Genomic DNA, 9,198 nt, shown 5'->3' on the forward strand with positions numbered 1-9,198 from the left:
TGTAGTGTCAGTGTATGGGTTGAATAGGAAGGATTTTAGCCTGGAGGCAGGGAGCCAATGAGAAAAGTAGAGACCAGGCTAGAGATGAAGAGGGATTTAAAATGGTTGCAGTGGGAATGGAGAGGTTTAAGATGGTACAGTGATGAAACCTTTTGGCACAGATGTAGGGAGAATGAGATAAGTAGCAGTTTGGACTGATCCTAAGTTTCTGATTTTAGTGACCAGGTGGGGGTTGATGAAGAAGGAACTATGAGGAGGAGGGGCAGCTTGTTGATTGGCTAAATCAACAGGTGCTGAAATTAAGGAAGATGTCATCTGGAATATCTGAGGGATGACTCCATAAAAAGGGGAGGATTAAAACATTTCCTAGATCCAGAATAGGACTGTGAAGACCAGGGAGTGGTGACAATGGTGTCCCGAATGAGCCTGGGCTAAAAATCTAATGTTCTCTCAGAGCACACACTACACACTATGGCAAATGCTTATTTAATTGATTAAAATCTCCCCAAGACAGCCAGCTACTCGTCTTGTTCACCCCTATATCCTCCCAGCGCCTTTCTTGATGCCAGGCTCATGAAATATTTGTTAATGTTTATTTAAAATTGTTGAAAGTTTAAATGAAGAGATGGATAGATAGATGGATGAATAATTGAAGAGTTAAATTCCACAGGCTCTCAAATGCTGTCTGAATCTCTACAGTTTAGGAAAGTATTTTTCTATAGATATTGAAGGTGGGAAACTAAAAAAGTGGGGATCCATGTTAAATTCGGCATGGAGCCGGAGAGAAGCTTAGGCTCCCACCCAAGGGAGAACTTAAATCGCAGAGCGGCGGGAAACAGAAGGCACGGAGGGAGGCCTGTGGGAAGGGTACGCTGCAGGGCTCGGGTACCAGAGGCGGGGACGACAAAGTTCACCCGCCTGGCGGAGGGGGAGACGGTGCCGGAGTGGGGCGATGTCCCGGCCGGGGGAAGGTCGAGGCCCCCTGGCCTCCCAGGGGATGGAGAGGTGGCGGGCAGGAGCGGGGCTGGGGCGGAAGCGGACGGACGGCTGAGGACTTGGGTGAAAGGACCCGGGCAGAGGGAGGAGCGGGAGAGTGGTTACCCCCGGCTCTTAAGCCACACTTACCTAGCCGACCCAGCTTCGTCCCGGCTCGGCGCCGGCTCCCCGCTGCTTCCTCTCTCGGCCTGCGGGGCAAGCGGGCGGGCTGATGCGCCCCTAGCAACCACGCACCGCCACGCGACCCGCGCTCTCAGCCGCCAGCGCAGTTACCGCCTGCCACGCACGGCGCGCGCCCCCAGTGGACAAACCGAGGGCCTGAAGGGGGCGATCGCGGCGGGAGGGAGGCAGGCGCGCGGGATTTCGGGGGTTGTGGAGCCTGGGAGGGCAGGCCCTCCCCGGCCTAGCGCACGCGCAGTCGCTTCAGTGCAGTGGGACCCGAAGAGCGGCATCCTGGAAAATGTAGTCCATGAATTAAGTCTCTGAAAGGCTCCCTCCTGGATACTCCCCACTCTGATTCCACCTGACCTATATGGACTTTTTCTTTGGCCGTACCTTAATTCGTTCTTCTAAAGTCAACTATCTCGGACTTCATTAAAGAATTTTCTTAGTAGTTCTTTCAAGTAAAAGTCTGATTAGACCCCAGAAAGGGAGAGATTGCCAGATCCACTGTTTCCCTTCAGGCAAACTTTCCCTAACCTCAACACATCCAGCAGGTTCAACGACAACCACCTGCTTTATGGGCTTCAAGTGTGAACTTTAGGAAACACTACCTTAATTCCTTATCTCCTCAAGCAAGACAGACCATTCCCTCTCAGTCTCCAATATCCCTGGACCTTACCTAATGAATTTGGAAATCTAAACAGAGATGGAGAATGAAAAGATCTTTTCTAAACAGTCTGCTACAAAAATAAAGGGAACAATAAAAGATTAAACTAACCTAATGAAAATCTGGACCAGAGCAAGAATGCTTAATAATTGATTTAGGCAACAGTCCTTCATAGATTCATTAGAGGACCGATGGAATTTTACACTGGAAGGATGTCTGCCATCACCTGTATATTTTAATCAATCTTAGATCCTGAAAGGTGAACAAATGTAAATTGTCACCTGAGGTAATGCAATTTGAACTACACAGTAATATTTAGATAGTGTATTTTTGTCAAAAAATTAAAAGTTGAATTTGAATCTAATTGAGATTTTGGCTCCAACTTCCAGACAATAATACCACAAGAAAACAATCAGATAAATCCAGAATGCGGGCCAATGTACAAATAAATGACCTTGTTTTTTCAACAATTTCAGAGTGAGATGTTCTAAGATTATAGGAGAGTTAAGAGACCGAATGAAAAAAAATAAAAATAAATGCAATGAATGGACCTTGCTTGGATTCAAACAAACTGTAAAAAAAATATTTTTGAGAAAATGAAGAAATCTGAAGTGGACTGGGGACATAAGAATATAGATGGTGTTAAAAAAAAAAAAGAATATAGATGGTGTTAAGAAACCATTGTTAATTTTATTATTATAATTGACTGAATGCTGCCCCCCCCAAAAAAAGAAGATATCCACATCCTAATTCCAGGAATGTGTAAATATTACCTTATGCTATGGTAAAAAATGTGATTAAGATTTTTAAGAGTCAAAAAAAAAAAAAAAAAAAAAAAAAAAAAAAAAAAAAAAAAGCCCTGGCCGGTTGGCTCAGCGATAGAGCGTCGGCCTGGTGTGCGGGGGACCCAGGTTCGATTCCCAGCCAGGGCACATAGGAGAAGCGCCCATTTGCTTCTCCACCGCCCCCCTCCTTCCTCTCTGTCTCTCTCTTCCCCTCCCGCAGCCAAGGCTCCATTGGAGCAAAGATGGCCCGGGCGCTGGGGATGGCTCCTTGGCCTCTGCCCCAGGCGCTAGAGTGGCTCTGGTCGCGGCAGAGCGACCCCCCGGAGGGGCAGAGCATCGACCCCTGGTGGGCAGAGCGTCGCCCCTGGTGGGCGTGCCGGGTGGATCCCGGTCGGGCGCATGCAGGAGTCTGTCTGACTGTCTCTCCCTGTTTCCAGCTTCAGAAAAAATACAAAAAAAAAAAAAAAAAAAGATTTTTGAGAGGATTAAAGAATTTTCATAGATTATCTTGGTGGGCCCTAAATCCAATGACAAATGTGCTTCATGAGGCAGAGGGAGATGTGACAGCCACAGAGAAGACACACAGAAAAGGAGGATGCAATGTACCCACAGAGACAGAGATTTGAGTGGTGTGGGTACAAGCCAAAGAATGCCTGGAGCCACCAGAAGATGGAAGAGGCAAGTAAAGGGTTCTCCCCTAGAACCTTCTGAGGGAATGGGTCCTTAGAACAGCCTAATTTCAGCCTTCCGACCTCCAGAACTGTGGAAAAAATTAATTTCTGGGCTTCTGTTTTGTTTTGTTTTTTAATTTTTATTTATCTTAGCGAGAGAGGAATGGAGAGAGAGAGACAGGAACATCGAGCTGTTCCTGTATGTGCCCTGACCAGGGACTGAACCCACAGCCTCTGTGCTTTGGGACGATGCTCTAACCAACGGAACCATCTGCCAGGGCTAAATTTCTGTTGTTTTAAGCCACTAAATTTGTGAAAAATTGTTGTGGCAGCCACAGGCTATTTGACATCTTGGTTATTTAGGAAAATATCCTTATTTTTTACAGATACGCACACGTTTTTCAGGAATTAATGACATGTTGCTGGGGATTTGCTTTTACTTTAAAATTATATATAGCAAACACCCCAGGAGCAATGAGCACACCTACCACCAATGTCTTAGTTTCTATTACAGACAGTCCCCAAAATACAACATTTCAACTTACAATTTTCAACTGTAAAATGGTGTGAAAGTGAGACTCATTCAGTGGAAACCATACTTCAAATTTTGAATTTAATCTCTCCCTAGGTTAATAGTATGCAGTATGATACTCTAGTGATGCAATTAATTTTAGTTCAATTCTTCAAACATCCTTCATAGCCAGAGTGCTTTCAGCTGTGTATGTTAATGGTTAGTACCCATATAAACATTGTTTTTCACTTTCAGTACAGTATTCAACACGCCATTGTAAAATAGGCTTTGTGTTAGGTGAGTTTGCCCAAATATCAGCTAATTGAAGTGTTCTGAGCACATTTAAGGTAGACTGCTCAGCTATGATGTTCTGTAGCTTAGGTGTATTCAATGCATTTCCGAATTACAATAATATTACAATATTACAATGGGGTTATTACAATGGCCATAACCCCATTGTAAGCTGAGGAGCATCTGTTCCATTCTCATTTAAAAGGGACCAGGGCACCTTGGAGAAGTGGCTGATTCTAAGACTTGGGCAGGAAATACACAAGATGAGCATGAAGTATCTTATAGTACCGGAAAGGTGTTTAAAAATAAAACCATATTGTTGGCCCTGACCAGTGGTGGCGCAATGGATAGAGCATCAACTTGGGACGCTGAGGTCCCAGGTTCAAAACCTTGAGGTTGTCACCTTGAGCCCAGGCTCACCAGTTTGAGTGCAGGGTCACTGGCTTGAGTGTGGGATCATCGATATGATCCCATGGTTGCTTGCTTGAGCCCAACAGTCGCTGGCTTAAAGCCGAAGGACGCTGGCTTGAGCCTGAGGTGGCTGACCTGAATCCAAGGTCGCTGGCTTAAGCAAGGGGTCACTGGCTCAGCTGGAGCCCCCCAATCAAGGCACATATGAGAAGCAATCAATGAACAAATCAAGTTGAAACTATGAGTTAATGCTTCTCATCTCACTCCCTTCCTGTCTGTCTCTCTCCTGCTAAAAAGAGAGAAGATTTAAAAAGCACATATTATTGGGAGTATATCACAGGAGCTAACCCAAACAACTCCCAGTGACCAAAGCTGAAACAATGTGAACAACAAAATTAAAGTAGTTGTTTATAATCCAAAGTATAAAACAAATATCCAAGAGTCCCTGGTATAAATGGTTGAGTATGTTCATGTGGTAAAAAGACAAATCTCTTGTACAAAAGAATTCCAAATTACATAGATACTCAGCCCTGAAGGACGGAGGGCATTACTCCCTGTTCCTTAAGTGTGGGCTGTGCCAAATGACTTCTTTCCAAATAGCATTAAACTGAATTAACAATTAGTGAATCTGGGTAAAGGGCACATGGGAGTTCTTTGTATTGTTACTATTTTTCTTTAAATTTCAAGTTATTTCAAAATAGAGTGCTTTTTAAACTCTAGCAATGACAAAGTTTAAAAAGGAACAAGTAGAACCAGTGTGACAAACTCTTGATAACAGTTGAATCTGTGGGTTTATGCTATTCTCTGTACTTGTGTTTGAAAACTTTAAGCTTCCTCTCTCCCCCAAAAAGGTAAAACACATATAACTCATACACATTCAAAACCAAAACACAGGTACAAATCTTCAAACGTTCCAGACATTCTCTGAATTCCAGGCACTACTCAGACCATACACTCTAAATCCTCTCAGCACTTTGTGCAATGATTGATAGATGTAAAATTGTTTTCATATTTTTAAACCTTTAGATTTTATGCTCTCAAGAATGGGAACGTGCCTGACCAGGCGGTGGCGCAGTGGATAGAGCGTCGGACTGGGATGCAGAGGACCCAGGTTCAAGGTCCCGAGGTCACCAGTTTGAGCGTGAGCTCATCTGGTTTGAGTAAAAGCTCACCAGCTTGGACCCAAAGTCGCTGGCTCGAGCAAGAGGTTACTTGGTCTGCTGAAGGCCTGTGGTCAAGGCACATATGAAAAAGCAATCAATGAACAACTAAAGTCTCGCAATGAAAAACTGATGATCGATGCTTCTCATCTCTCTCCATTCCTGTCTGTCCCTATCTATCCCTCTCTCTGACTCTTTCCCTTTCCCTGTAAAAAAAAAAAAAAAAAAAAAAAAAAAGAATGGGAATGTGTTTTCTTATTACGCATCCTAATAAAGGGATTAACTATTGTTCTATGCGATAACCTAAAAAGTTTGGATATGTATATTTAATTTCTCTGCATTATATTGTTTATGTACCAGATAAGCATATTTCAAGCTAGTATTTAATTAATTATTTGAAAAAGAAGGAATAATTCTTTCATAAGTTAATTCCCTCAGTTTATCTTTTAGGGGGAAAAAATCCAGTTTAAAATACATTATTATATTTGCCTAAATCCGGACAAGTCTTAGTAAAGTACTGTGGCTTTGTTAAAAGCAAAAAGTTCTAAACTGTTAGAGATATAGAGATATATGCCAAAGTACTTATGGGTAACATTACATGTTGCCCAGGGTTTGTTTTAAAATACAAGTAAAAAAAGGAGAGATACAATATGATGGCTGTTGAAGCAGTGACAGTGTTCACTGGACTAGTCTACTTTTGTGTTTGGAAGTGTCCAACTAGCTCTGGCCAGTTGGCTCAGTGGCAGAGCGTCGGCCCAGTGTGTGATTGTTCCAGGTTCAATTCCCGGTCAGGGAACACAGAAAAAGAGACCATCTGCTTCTCCAACCCTCTCCCTTCCCCTCCTGCAGCCATGGCTAAATTGGTTCGAGCACAACAGCCCTGGGCACTGAGGATGGCTCTGTGGAGCCTCCACCTCTGGTGATAAAAATAGACTGGTTGCCACCTGACCAAGCAGTGGTGCAGTGAATAGAGCATTGGACTGGGATGCGGGAGGACCCAGGTTCGAGACCCCAAGGTCGCCAGCTTGAGTGCGTGCTCATCTGGCTTAAGCAAAAAAGCTCACCAGCTTGGACCCAGGGTCGCTGGTTCGGGCAAGGCGTTACTCGGTCTGCTGAAGGCCCACGGTCAAGGCACATGTGAGGGGGCAATCAATGAACAACTAAGGTGTTGCCACGAAGGACTGATGATTGATGCTTCTCATCTCTCTCCGTTCCTGTCTGTCTGTCCCTCTCTTTGACTCTCTCTCTCTGTCCCTGTAAAAAAAAAAAAATTCTTAAAAGCAAAACAGGTTGCATTTTGGAGTCTATCTCCCCTTCTCCCACTTGAAAAAGAAGAAAAACAAAATTCCAACTAATAGACTTCAATGTTCAAAATTGAATGTGAGCTTTCCCACCCACTACCACACCACTAGTAGCCTTCCCCATTTCAGATAATAGCAAGTCTATCCTTTCAAGTGCTCAAAAACCCTGTAGTCATCTTCGTCTGCTTTTTTTCTGTCCACACCCCACATACAATCAATCAGTCAGGAAATCTTACTTGCTCCGTGTTCAAAATATATTCAAAATATGATTACTCCTCACCACTCCACTGGCCTTACCCCAGTTCGGAAACCATTCTCTCTACCTGGATTACAATCGCCTCTAGCTCACTCTACTTCCCATCCTCCAGACTCTTCCGAGTCCATACACACCACCAGAATGCAGAGTGATCCTTTAGAATATGAGGCAGATCACAGCCCTCCTCTGCTCAGAGCTCTTCAATAGAGCCCTACTCTATTCAAAGTACAAGATCAACAAGGCCTGTAACATCTGGTCCCCATTACATTCCTTCTTCATTTCTTCCTTATCTCCCCTTCTTCACTTCTTCCATCCAAGCTGGCCTCCTCATAGCTCCACAAGCAGGTCAGGCATGCTTCCACCCCAGGGCCTTTGATCATTCTCTGTCTACGCTTTTCCCTCCAAGAGCTGCACTGCTCATTACCTCCTCTCCTTCAAGTCTTAGCTGAAATGGCACCTTCCCAGTGAGGCCTGCTCTGGCCATCCAACTCAGCACTCCTCGTCCCTTTTCCTTGCTTTATTTCTTTTCCAGAGTTATTACTTCCCTACACACTATATATATAACTCACTCATTTTGGTAAGTTCTCTGTCTCCCCCACCAGAATGGGAAGTCTGTTGACAGACAGGCACTGCTTTATCTCCAGTAATCACAGTTTCTGGCATAAGGAAAGTGTGGTAAGGTACCAAAGAATGGAAAAAATGATATTAATATTTTAGGAGTCAGGTTTTTTTTGCCCTCTCCTGTCTTTAGAGAGTGAGGGGAGAGGAATGTGAAAGTTTCCTGGTTTGCAGAGACATACTGTGTAGAAAACCCCCTTTTACTAGGAAGTTTAAAGGGCATTTTATAATTTGGGCTAAGCATACAGAGATTTTGTAAATATGATTTTTATACTTATGTGTGATTTGTACCAACTCAGGATGGACGACAGCATTGTGTTGTCAATAGAGAAATTTTGTGGTAGGTTTTGAGTGGGAGTGGAGAGGAAACTTGGATTCCTTCCCTTCCCCTGCACCTGTGAGGAAGAGGATAAATACCTAGCCAGGAGATTAAGCGAGCCCTTTTCCTCTCCTTCCCTCCCTCCCTCTCTCCCTCCCTTCCTCCCTCCCTTCCTTCCAGCGAGCCGTTTCCTCTCCTTCCTTCCTTTAAGCGAGCCCTTTTCCTCTCCTTCCTCCCTCCCTCTCTCCCTCCCTCCCTCCCTCCCTCCCTCCCTCCCTCCTTCCTTCCTTCCTCCCTTCTTTAATGGGCCACTCACAAACGCTTATCCCCTGGAGCCATGCAGGCTCCCCCTGCCATCCTGAAGGCCTATAGTTGATGTATATACTTTTAGACAAAGGGATAGCAGATGAACACTGAAAAATTTGGGAATATCTTTTTTTGTGTGTGTGTGGCACTTTAGTTGTTCATTGATTGCTTTCTCATATGTGCCTTGACCGCGGGCCTTCAGCAGATCGAGTAACCCCTTGCTCAAGCCAGTGACTTTGGGTCCAAGCTTTGCTCACACCAGATGAGCCCGCGGTCAAGCTGGTGACCTCGGGGTCTCAAACCTGGGCCCTCTTCCTCCCAGTCCCATGCTCTATCCACTGCACCCCTGCCTGGTCAGGCGGAAATATCTTTTAATATGTAAAACAACATTTTTCGCTATTGTGTTACCTTTTAAGTTTTAATATATAGAAATATTTTTTATAAATCCTATAGAGAAATGTTTTAAGCTTGCTAATGATTGTGTCATCTTCTCCTCCTCCTCCTTTTCCCGCCAACCTGTGTGTGATCAAAGGTATATAACCTGCCTCAGGGCTGTATTCTGCTCAGCAGGATTTCGGTCAGCTATGCCCCATGTTTGTCACATGCGGCCAGCATATAAATAAATCTCCTCCTTTTATTTTATTTATTTAAAAATTTTTTTAATTAATTTATTTATTTTAGAGAGGAGAGAGACAGAGAGAGGAGAGACAGAGAGAGAGAAGGGGGATAGGAGCTGGAAGCATC

The 9,198-nt window shown here is 44.2% G+C and overlaps 1 protein-coding gene across 2 annotated transcripts in view; it reads right to left on the reverse strand.

The window, feature by feature from the left end:
• TTLL4 (tubulin tyrosine ligase like 4) overlaps positions 1-1,376 on the reverse strand; it is a 44,657-nt gene extending 43,281 nt beyond the window's left edge. For both annotated transcript variants that reach the window (XM_066279418.1, XM_066279419.1), the window contains exon 1: positions 1,126-1,376. The gene's annotated coding sequence lies outside the window, so the exon portion shown is untranslated. The remainder of the gene's footprint in view (positions 1-1,125) is intronic.
• Positions 1,377-9,198: the final 7,822 nt, after the last annotated feature.

Source organism: Saccopteryx bilineata, chromosome 5 (assembly GCF_036850765.1).
Source record: "Saccopteryx bilineata isolate mSacBil1 chromosome 5, mSacBil1_pri_phased_curated, whole genome shotgun sequence".
NCBI classification, from domain to species: Eukaryota; Metazoa; Chordata; class Mammalia; order Chiroptera; family Emballonuridae; genus Saccopteryx; species Saccopteryx bilineata.